The 12,470-nt window shown below is 45.0% G+C and overlaps 1 protein-coding gene and 1 pseudogene across 3 annotated transcripts in view; one reads left to right on the top strand and one right to left on the bottom strand.

Annotated features, from left to right (window-relative positions):
* Rec114 (REC114 meiotic recombination protein) overlaps positions 1-12,470 on the bottom strand; it is a 92,788-nt gene that overhangs the window by 21,476 nt on the left and 58,842 nt on the right. The gene's annotated exons all lie outside the window — the stretch shown is intronic.
* Positions 4,128-6,050, top strand: LOC127688973 (nucleophosmin-like; annotated as a pseudogene).

The raw sequence follows: 12,470 nt of genomic DNA, 5'->3' as shown, positions 1-12,470 counted from the left end.
ATGGATAAAAAGCTACATGTGCTCAAGAAATTAAAAAACAAAACGACAAACCTAAAAACTAAAATAAGAGTTTTAAATACTAAGCTCATTGGCCCAAATCTGTCCTTCAGATTAAATGAACTCAAGTGTGAGAACGAGACAGTGCCCCTTGGAGCCCCACCCCCACCCGGCACACAGAACCATGTTTCCTCTGTGCCTGAGGAGACTGCAGAGCCTGTGCAAGTGCTGCACTGTGCTGGACCCAAGGCTTCTTTCTCAACAAAGGGAACATCTGTTTACTCTGCCGGGGTAGCAGGCAGCCTTCTTTATGGGAACATCTTCACCTTCCCTTGAGAAACTAGCTGACCCCACTCACAGGATCCAGACAAAGCCAGCGTCTTACCTGCCCTTACTCCAGAGGTGGACAGGTGACTGCCAGCATGTGTACCTGCTTCTGGCCTCTGTGCTGCGTGTTATGGGTGTGCACATAAGCTAGTAAAATCTGTATACGTGCTGCTGCGAAGGAAAGGCTTTTCCCATTAGCGTTGTTTGACCGGTAAGTAAGTTGCTGCCTCCCCCTCCCCCCCAGCACAGAAAGCAGAGCTGGGAGACTGAGGCAGCTAGTGATAGTGTGTGAGCCCCTGGGGCCACTGTATTGAAAACCACCCCTTGAGGCAGTAGGTTTTACTCATTCACAAGAAAAGAAGATGGGCTCATATTACTTGCAACCTGGTATATACCTTAAGAAGTACAATAGCTAAGCTATTCACTTTCACCATTCAAATATCCATCCAAATTTCCCTGCCCAATTGCTATAGCATTTTCAAAATTCCACATCTCCTTGTTTAATAATCTAGCAGTTGATATTTAAAACTTGTACTCAAGGTGTGGCAGCAGCATAGCTGAGTACCTGCCCCTCCCCTCTCAAGCACATCTGCCTCGGCTTCCTTTGCTACCTTACTCAGTGTTGTGTCGTTTTTACACACGTCAGGCTCCAGCGCAGAGCTAAGACCTCCAAAGAAGCCGAGGGCTATTGACAAAGAGCAAGGGCTCATCCCACTTGAGGGGCTCAGATACTTTCAGCTCCAATCACTACAGCCAAAGCCACGCTTACCACACATGCCTACTCCCAACCCTGGCTTTCCTGAATTCCTAACTGCAGAGAATGAGGAAGGAAGGAAGACCACCTTCAGAAGGCGGAGCAGAGCAGAATTCTTCACGTGTCCCACCTCAGACATGTCTGAACTGCTGCTTTTCCCTTGTCCACTGCAATCCTGTTAAGTGCTTCCACACATGCTGACACTTCCATCTTTCTTGGTTTACTAAACCATCCCTCTTGGTCTTCCCTCTTACCCACCCTTCCATTCCCACACAACTGCAAGAGAAGGTGTAACATGCTATCACTCATTGGCTTGGAGTCTGTTGATAGTTTTCTATTTTTCTTGATAAGAATGAAATCTCTTACATGGCCTGCAAGGGAATACACAGGAAGCATGAGGAAGCCGGGCCGCGCGTCTACTGACACACAGGAGATGTGGAGATCGTAAGCTTCCATGGCGTCCTAGGAGCCTTCTAACCTTGAAGCCCCTTAACAAGGAGGGGCCACAGTTACAGAACACTGTCTAGTGCTGTTCTTAGCTCCCAGAAGGAAAGGGAATCGAAGGGGTAGTCTCATAAAACACCAGGCGTTGTTGACAGCTTCCAGCACGTTCTGAGTAGACTTTCCTGGTATTGAGCTCCCCAGCCGCACATCCGGAGCTCTGTGTGATCTTCGCTCACTCTGTCTCAGCAGTCAGCCTGGCGGCATTCTCACCTCCTTGGGAGACCTTTGCATATTTTGGCTTTGATTTTTATGGTTCAGCACTCCCAGGGAACTCTAGTTTGGTTCCAGACTTCTAAGATGATAAAAGTTCATTCTGGCTTGCTTTTAGGCTATTTGTGGGTATCTCTCTAAGGCCTTTAGATACTCAGAACACTAATAATCAGAGTGCCAATTCTGTCGGCAGCTTAAAGCTATAGAAAGCAGCCTGTATGTTCAATTCCTTCTTTATAAAATGCATTGTGGGAACTAGGAAGACAGCCCCATCAGTAAGTTCTTGCTAGGCAAACAAGAAGATAAGTTTAGGCATCAATTACCCATATTAAAAAAAAAAAAATGGCACAGCATCATGCACCTGTAAGCCTAGCACTGGGAAATAAAGACAGGAGGCTCTCCAGGACTTGCTGGCCACATAGACAGTCATCAGGCTTAGCAAGAGATCCTACGTCAAAAAGACTCCCCAAGGCATCTGTCCAAGAATGTGGCTCTACCTTCAAAATCTGGGACATAAATTTGCATTAAAAGACAACATTCTAACTCCAAATATCCAAGTCGTGTAGCAAAAATTTAAACAGTAAAACAAAACAAGATAATCCATTCCCTGCCAAAATCACCAACCCCACAGGCATAGTTCTCAAGGAAAACAGCTTAGATAAAACTCAAGGCACATAATTCCAAAGAACAATTGTAAACACACTAATTTGTTCAAAGCCTTTGAGAGGGCACAGATACCAGAACTAACTTTAAAAGAACAGAAACAAGGTGACTAAGGGCTAAGAAAATGAAAATACACAGCTGGATGAAGGGATAAGGACAATCAGAAATTGTAAATCAAATTCAGTGGGGGGGGTCAAGGGATTAGGGGGTAGGTGAGGGGGTGTGAGTGGGGAGGTCGGTGGGAAGCCTCACTAACAGAACAGAGTGTCTGTAAGGCAGAACAGTGAGGCTTGAAGACAAGGTACAGGAACAGAATCACTCATTCAAAGAAAATGATCGTTTCTTTTAAACTCATGAACAAAATTAGCAAGAACTTGGCAGTACCATGGAAAAGCCAAGCTATGAATTATAGGCATAGGCATAGAAGAAGGACAGAACTCCAGGTCAAAGGAAGAAAGATTTAAATAAAACCATGAAAGAAAATTTTCCAAACCTACAGAAAGATATACCCATTTAGTTTAAAAAAAAAAAAAGGCATTACATTAATATAATGACCCCCGGGCAGTAGCCCACCACGCTGAGCAGGTTTCCTGCAGATCAATGTAAAGATGAACCTTCATGAATTAATGCTGTTTAGATGAATTAATGATTTTATAGAGTTCCTGATTTGATTCAAATAATCTTAGGAAGAAAATTTTAAGAGGTGGTTTTAGTTTTACTAGAAAGATGTAACTTAGAATCAGGAACAGAATGTGCCCACGCCTCATAACAGTGAGTAAAGGCTGTATAATAAGGAATCCAGTGAGCTTCATAATTACACTAAAAAGAAAACTAGGATTTGGACAGGGCTGTGTTCAAGGAAAGACATTAAGGTCTAAGGATAAAAGCCTCAGGTGTGCACTATGATAAGGCGAGGCCGTGTTGCTTTGCACTTAAAATGAGCTTACAGAATGAAACACTGCTTTGAACTTAGTACCAACAACCTTCTGTGGCTCACATTTTGTGTAACATTTTATCTGTGAGGTAACTTTCTAAGAGTTTTTGTCTATAAAAAAGTCACGAGAAAAAAAGAAATAAAGATGATGTGTTGGTTTGGGGGGGGCTCTCCCCCATCTATTCATCCACCAACTGCGGATGTCTGTTTCTATGTGTAGGTATACATGAATACTTGTGGAATGGATGAAGCAGGCATTTAGGCCTGGCCAGAATGTGTATTATGAATGTATACGTGTCTGTAAACTTCTGCCTGTGTAAAGGATTTTAATTCTTTTCCTTTCTTTCATCTCTGGTTCACAGTTAACCAGCCTACCCAGGGAGAGGCTGCCTGGCCAGAGAAGGGAGTACTAGCAAGACAAGGATATGCACTCTCTCCACTCCTGTTCACTACAGCGCTTAAAGTCTTTGCTAGAGCAATAAAGCAAGAGATGGAAATAAAAACTACACAGCAGAAAAAAAAATCATTATCAACATATCCCTATCTTCAGATAAACAAGACCCTAAAGACTCCATAAACAACTTCTAGAAAATGGCAAGATACACAAAGGCAACACACAAATCAGCAGTCTTCCCATAAAGCAATGATAAACAAAATAAGTCAGGAAAAATCCCATTTATAGCAATGAAGAAGAGGAGGAAGAAGGTAGAGGGAGGAGGAGGAGGGAGGAGGAGGAAGAACAGTAACAACACTAAGAGAAAACAGCAACCTTAGAATAAACCTAATCAAAACCAAGGAAACCTCTACAGTGAAAAATCTAAAGAAATATAAACAAACAAACAAAACCATTAGAAGATGCACAGACCTTCCATGTTCACAGAAGTAATATTGTGAAAATGACCATCCTATGAAATGCAATCTACAGAGTCAATGCAATTCCAATAAAAATTTCAGGGGCATTCTTCACAGATACAGAAAAAAATCTTTTTTACGCTTTACATGAAAGTGCGAAAGACCACGGAGAGTCAAAGCTGTTTTGACAAAAACAGTACAGCAGGAGGCATGGCCACACCTGACTTCAGGTTATGCTGCAGAGCCACAGTAATAAAAACGGCTTAGTTTGAGTACAAAAGTAAAACAGATCAACGGAGTAAAATAGTGAGGGCCCTGAGTTGATGAAGACACCAAAAATACACACTGGCATGTGTGCATTCTGTGCATGTATAAACTTGTCAAGAACACTTTTAAATTAAAAACTGTCAAAGAACGAAGTTTGGGTCACCCCATGCTGGTGTCTGCGCTGAGGAACAGCAGGCAGTCCTCTCCACCCCACTTCTTTCACAACAAAGCGCATGCCTCCACCTCACGGAATACTTGATGGACAGGAGCCCTGCCCTCTCAGGCCTCAGAACTACCTTGTCAGGTGTGAACTAAAGGCTGACAGAGGCAGTCACTTCAAGTGGATAAGGATGAAGATGAGCACCAGCTATCATTAAGAACGGGCAGCTTGGGGCAGGAGCAAAAGACAAATTAGACATTGTGGAGGCAGAAGCAGTGAACTGTGAAGGCTGTCCAGTTAAAGTCACACTGGCAACTGTGAAAATGTCTGGACACCCAACAGCTTCCCTTGGGGGCTCTGAGAGGACAAGGCCTGTGGTCTTAAGGTAAGAGTGTGGTGCAGGGCCTGTGCACACTGGTGGGCAGCACCTAGGAGCGTTCAGGAAGGTGCAGTCAGAAGATGAGGAGGATGTCAAACTCCTATGGATGTCTGGAAAGTGATCTGCCCCTAGAGGTGGTAACGAGGTTCCCTAGGAAAAAAGTAAAACTTGACAAGATGATGAGGAAGATGAGGATGATGAAGATGATTTTGATGAGCAAAACTGAAGAAAAAGTCCCAGTGAAGAAATCTGTATGAGACACACCCAGCCAAAAATGCACAAAAATTCAAACCAAAATGGAAAAGACTTAAAACCATCAACACAAGATCAAAGGGTCAAGAGTCCTTCAAAAATCAGGAAAAACTCCCAAACACCAAAAGGACCTATTTCTGTAGAAGACATTAAGGCAAAAATGCAAGCAAGTGTAGAAAAAGGAGGTTCTCTCCTCAAAGTGGAAGCCAAGTTCATTACTTCCTCCTCTGCCATTCACGGCCAGTCCTCTGGTCGAAGCCCTCCAGAGCCATGCCGTCCCCATCAGAAGGGAGGCCCGCAGGTGCACGTTGACCAGGCGGGTCACCGCAGCTTCCACTTTGGTGGAATAATTCTGGCGAATCTGTGAGGTCTTGGCTGATCCAGAGTATGGAACTAACTGTGAAGACGGTGCTGGCAGGTCCTCGGAGCCGAAGGTGGCAAGGACACGGTCCCAGAGGACTTGTAAGTTCCGTCCAACACGGGTCCACAGGACCTCTAAGGCGCTGCTCTCTCTCTCAGCCTATTTATTTTTTTGAATTTTAAATCATCTTCATGTCACTCAAAGAAGCAGAACTGGTCAAAGGTTAACTGTATACTAGTGGGTAGGTTTTGATAAATACCAACAAGCGATGAAAATGTTTTGGAGAAATGACACACTATGTCACCAGAACAAGGTGACAATGACATCAGCACTCTCCTATCAATGCTGTATGCTAAAGCTCAATGTATCCTTATTAAATGAATATGAACATTTGTTGTATTCATTCATTCAATAGGCTTCCATGTGTTAGACTCAGTGGCAACTTAGAAAACAGCAGAAAGCTCAGTCTCTGACCCCAAGGAGCTTGTAGTTTTGATTTAGAGGCAGAAAAGATATTCATTATTACAGCAGAAATTAGTGTACTTCCAGGCAAGCACAGGATGCTGTGGGGACATGCAGAAATGGCCCTTGCCTTGACTGTAGGACTCACTTCCTGAGGAAGAGAGGCCTGGACTCCGTGATCGCCGCCCAGACAGCTCAGGTCCCATCTGCTTTTTTGCTCTGTGTTCTCTGGCCTTTGCTCTTTACCCAGTGGCCTTACAGCTTTTGTTAATTCACATAAACCCTTTGTATCACCTCATGTTCTGACTGTGGTTTCAAGGCTGTAAAGATAAACCATGTGCACGCACACCCGAGGCCATAGCTGTGTACTATCTGTGTCTATGAATGGAGAGAGAAAGCGGCCTTGAAGAGAAAGCACTCTTCTCAGTCCTGCCGTCCGGTCACCTAGGCGCCCTTCCTGGGGACAACCCTCCAGTCAAACTCTTGTGAACTCCTGACCTACACCTACTGCATGCTCGGGTGGCTCTGTGCACGTGATGGATGTCCTGTAACCGCTGCTGCAGGCAGTGCTTTGCTCGTTACTCATGTTATTGGGTTGTACCTTATTAACTGAGTTTTAGGCATTTATCCTCACAGGTAATGAGTGTTTCATTTTGAACTAGTGTTATGTCAACAGGTTTTTTTTTTCTTTTTCTTGTTTATACTATTTTCTCCATATAAAAGTCTGGATAGCCTCATGAAGCAACCTCCTATGTTGTTCTTCATGTTCCAAAGACCTCCATGCCTGGCACGGTCACTCTCCATGCCTGGCACCATCACTGGCCTCTCTGGTATAGAACAGCCACTCGTGAATCTACATCTGTTCCCTCACTACACCTGCAATAATGAATCTGCAAATGACTGAATATTCTTTTGATAAGAACACATATGTGGGCCCAGCGGTGGTGGTGGCTCAAGCCTTTAATCCCAGCACTTGGGAGGCAGAGGCAGGCGGATTTCTGAGTTTAAGGCCAGCCTGGTCTACAGAGTGAGTTCCAGGACAGCCAGGGCTACACAGAGAAACCCTGTCTCGAAAAAACAAAACAAAAAACAAACAAACAAACAAAAAACCCACATATGTGTGAATTAAATTCTCATTCCTACCACACTGGTCACTCTGGCTTGCTCCCATGTCTTGCTGGCTTCCGGTGAGATCAGGGCATCCCCACCTGCACCTGCTCCTGGGGCCCTCCAGCCAGCTGGGCTCTCTCAGCACCACAGCATCTTTTTAAGATCTCCTAAGTAGCAGTGAGTCTGACAGGACAGTAAACAAGCTGGCTTAGGTACAAATGCTACTGCCTGCCGTTTCAGTACAGCACAGACAGAAGGCACAGCAACAGCAGAATCAAGAGGTCACAGCAAAGGTTTTAACAGGAAGGGTCACAGCCAACACTGCTTCTCAGTTCTTACTCCCTTCCACTGTAAGGAAATGGAGGCAATAAAGGCCCAGATTCAAACCAGCTCCCAAGAAAAAAGAAAACCTCCTTGTCAGAGTGGACTAAGTACGGAAAGGATGGAGCCAGCGATGCTCTGGGGGGGGGGGGGGCGAGGACGTTCCTTACCAAAGACTACATCACTGTGAAACGTTTGCTTACAAGAGAAAAAGCAGAGAGCTGTTCATCATTCGTCATTTCTAAAAGTGTGTGTGTGTGTGTGTGTGTGTGTGTGTCTTCTCCATGTGAACCACAGCTCCCAGGCAGACCTCTCCAAGCACAAGAATTTAAAAGGCTTCTTCAGGCTACGACTATGGCACTCCCATAGCTACAACAGCCAGTGAATAACCAGAAGTTTTCTGTGAACTTTAATCAGAATGAGGCAGAGAGCTGCACCAGAGTGACAGAAAAGACTGGATCACAGACAAGGCAACAAGAGGGCGCTCACTAGCTGTGTCAGAGATGGGTAGAAAATGGCCCCACACAGCAAATAGGACCCAAAACAATCTCCATAGAAACCTTAGTGGGGTTAACAATTGAGGCAAGCAGGATCTCACAGTAATGGTACACATACATTTTACTTGAAAGCATACACTGACTGTTGAACTAACTTATAAAAAAAATTAAGCAGTCGTTTACATGAAGACTAACACAAACATAGCAAATATCATTTATAAACCATAGGTCATTTGCTATTATTTTAATAGCAGTTCTAAGTGTCCCTGTTTTAAAACCGTGATGTTCTCTGTCCAAACATCCACCAGGTGTACTCCTGAGTAAAACCTGAAGTAACTCGTTTCTGAAAGGAAACAGGCAAAAGCCATGCTTGTGACTGCTCTGAAGTAGCCAAGAGGACAGACAGCAACTGCTGGCTGAGGGCAAGAAGGCAGGGCTGGGGTTCTTCTTGCCACAGAGCCCAGAAAGGGAACCTTAGCAGCAGGCTGGGCAGCATGTTCCTGATGGTAGAGGCAGGTGGATCTCGGAGTGTGAGGTTAGCCTGGTCTATATATTGAGTTCCAGGCTGGAACACAGTACACAGAAACTCTGTTTCAAAAACAAACAAACAAAAAAACCAAACAGGGGCTGGAGAGATGGCTCAGTGGTTAAGAGCACTGACTGCTCTTCCAGAGGGCCTGAGTTCAATTCCCAGCAACCACATGGTGGCTCACAACCATCTGTAATGGGATCTGATGCCCTCTTCTGGTATGTCTGAAGTCAGCTAAGGTGTACTCACACACATAAAATAAATAAATATTTAAAACAAACAAAAAAACCAAACTAACAACAAATATGAAAGGCATAAGGGCCGGGTGGTGGTGGTGCACACCTGTAATCCCAGCACTCTGGGAGGCAGAGGCAGGCGGATTTCTGAGTTCGAGGCCAGCTTGGTCTACAGAGTAAGTTCCAGGACAGCCAGGGCTATACAGAGAAACCCTGTCTTGATAAAAAAAAAAAAAAAAAAAAAAAAAAAAAAAAAAAAACCAAATCCAAATCCAAAAAACAACAACAAAAAAAAAAAAAAAAAAAAAGAAAGAGAGAGAGAGAGAGAGAGAAGAAAGGAAGGAAGAAAGAAAGAAAGGCAGAAAGAAAGAAAGGCAGGAGGACGCTTGGAGCACTTGCTGCTCTTGCAGAAGACCCAGGTTGGGCTCCCAGGAGTCATAGTGGCTCACAATCATCAGTCATTCCATTTCTACAGTATCAGGCGCCCTCTTCTGGCCCCTGTGGGCATCAGACACACCTGTGGCACACATGAATATATGCAGGTAAAATACTTACATACATATAAAATAAAAATAAATCTTAAAAAAACATGAAGTACAAAGTTATGAATCAAAAATCCAACTACACACAAAGTTAAAACTTACATGATGTGAAAGCTGCCATAAACCAGGCGAAAGGCCAGCCACAGGCTGGGAAAAGGTCCCTGGGCTCGGCAGAAGCTAGCAGAATGGGCCCAGAACCACAGCAGGGCAAAACACAATTCAGAGGTGAGGAAACTTGGACTGCCAATATAAAAAGATGCTGGAGATCATTCTAATCGGAAAACCAAAATGGGAAAAACATGACATTCCATTTCCCGCCCATTGCACAGCACAGCGGCCGCTCTCGGGAAAGCACACCCACACACTGTGGTCCCACCCAGCTCTCGGGAAAGCACACCATACATTGTGGTCCTACCCAGCATTCCCAGAAGACCTCATCCATCTCTGTGGGGTAATTCTAAAGAAACCCAAAACATCAGTGGGCCACTCCACACCATATTCATTCTCTCCACATCTCTCCTTCTTTTCCTTTCCTCTCTCCTTTTCTGTGTGGGTACCTATGTACACATGTACCTATGTGTAAATGTTTAGTTTCATTTAAAAAAAAAATGAAGGCTGGAGAGATGGCTCAGAGGATAAAAGCACTGACTGTTCTTTCAGAGTTCAATTTCCAGCAACCACATGGTGGCTCACAACCATCTGTAATGGATCTAATGTCCTCTTCTGGTGTGTCTGAAGACAGCGACAATGTACTCATATAAAGAAAATAAACACATCTTTAAAAAAAGAAAGAGCCGGGCAGTGGAAGCACACACCTGTAATCCCATCACCCTGGGAGGCAGAGGCAGGCAGATTTCGAGGCCAGGACAGCCTGGCCTATACAGAATGAGTTCCAGGACAGCCAGGACTATACAGAAAAACCCTGTCTCCAAAAAAAGGAAAGAAAGGAAGGAAGGAAGGAAGGAAGGAAGGAAGGAAGGAAGGAAGGAAGGAAGGAAGGAAGGAAGGAAGAAAGAAAGAGTACAGTTCTGAATTTGACAAATAACTAGTTATGCATCCACAACAGTCAAGACAATAAGCTTATCATCTCTCCAAATTCCCTGCTCAGACCCTGTAATCAACCTCCACCTGCTCCTCCCGGCTGCCAATCACTCTCTTGCCCCACAGCTTCCCTGCTCCCGGAAGGTTGAGGCACCTGGCGCCGTGCCCTTCACACTCCAGAGCCTGGCTTCTTTCACTTGTAAATGTGATGGGATTCACCAGGCTGTGTGTGCGTCTGTAACTCTCAACACTGGAAGCACAGCGCCTGGGTGGGCGAGCTCTTCATCCCTTCCCTGGCTGCAGATCCGGGGACAGCCGCTCTGAGGAGCAGCGCTTGGGTGAAAACACATTCTGAGTAAGTATCTGAGAGCTTTTCCTGCTAAGAACGTTGTTTAACTGCCGGATGTTTTGGCAGCCATGCTACTTTGTGTTTCTAATAACAAAAGAAAGAGTCTGCGAGGTAAACTGACTGACATCCTTGCCAGCAGGACTGTAGGTCTGTCTAACCTTGGCCACTCTAATGTTCTGAAACTCAGTAACTCTGAAAACCACCAAGTGACATTAAACAATGTCAAAGATGGGAGGTGAGAAGATGGCCTTCCTTCTCTCTCTCTCTCTCTCTCTCTGAAATAATTTTGTAGCAAAAATATGTTTAGCCTTTACGTCTTCTTTTGTAGTTTCTTAAAATTTAGTCAAGGGAAATCTAAAACTAATCAGAATGATAAGGAGGCTCCTGTAGAAGTTTAGCCCTCGGCTTTGACATTTCCTTCTTTTCAGAGGATGTGCTACTGAACGCCAGGTACGCAAGGTTACACTCTGGATAAACTAAATCACCAGCTCTCCGTGCTAAGACCTGCGCCCTCAGAGATGCATGCTTGACAAACCCTGTGGATATATAAGATCATATCTACAACTAGAATATAATCTTTATTTCACAAGAAAACAAGCCTGACGTGTGTGGTTTGAGCAGGCACAGTTCTCATCCGAGCCTGCCTCCTAGGCCCTGCTGTCAGGAGAACACAACTGAAAAACAGCTGTCTCTGCAACTTTAATGTTTTAAAGTCTACTTTTAATGATGGTTCTTAAATGCTTTAACCTCTGTTTTAGCCCACTACCTACCAGGGGTAGTGGAAAAGAAAAAATATGGGAGAAGTGGACCTATTTAGAAATGGTTCTTTGGAATAACTCCCAAAGAGTTACTGTGTTGTCTGGAAATCAGTAGTTCAGTTCACAGGGCAATAGCGGCAGCTGGATCCACTGGCAAACATTTTACAGTTACACCAGCAGTCCAATTTGGTAGTGTTGGGACAGCAGCAGTGATGGCGTGACCTAGCAGGAGCAGCTAGGCCTCAGCCCAACTGGCACAAGTCAGCAGAGGATTCGGACCCACGGGGAGGCCAGGGGAGGTTCTTGGCTGTCTCTCTCAGCAGTGAAGCTGTGAGACCAACAAGCACTTAGCTAGCCCAACAAGCAAGCCAAGCCTAGCCCTTCACTGGCCACCGAGTCCTTTCTATGCTCTCTCCAAACACCACGTCCCTCCACGGGTCCCGCCTCAGTATGTGAGTCTGTCTCAGCTGTGTCCTCCACGGGTCCCGCCTCAGTATGTGAGTCTGTCCCAGCTGTGTCCTCCACGGGTCCCGCCTCAGCCTGTGAGTCTGTCTCAGCTGTGTCCTCCACGGGTCCCGCCTCAGCCTGTGAGTCTGTCTCAGCTGACATCACTCTGCCAATCAGTCCAAAGAAACTGCAGCATGCCACAAGAAATTTTTTGGTGCATTTCGCTCTATGGAGTCCTGACAATACAGCTCAACAACACAATGTAAGGTGGACCAGTACATGTGTGTCAGTACAAAGAATCCTTCATCACGTGTCCTTTCATGTGCTGCTTCAGCAGCACATCCTCCTTCCCGTGTCCACTTCAGGAGAACACTCCTTCAAGAGTTTGCCCCAGCGAAACACCATCCAACACAAATGGATTTCCAAATTCTACTTCATGTCTCTTCTCAGTAACAAAACTGTTGAAGGCTCCAGCTCCAGAGATAAAGCCTGGCCATTACAGACCCTATGACCTATTG

Source organism: Apodemus sylvaticus, chromosome 7 (assembly GCF_947179515.1).
Source record: "Apodemus sylvaticus chromosome 7, mApoSyl1.1, whole genome shotgun sequence".
Taxonomy (NCBI): Eukaryota; Metazoa; Chordata; class Mammalia; order Rodentia; family Muridae; genus Apodemus; species Apodemus sylvaticus.
This window is presented reverse-complemented; position numbering and strand designations above follow the sequence as displayed.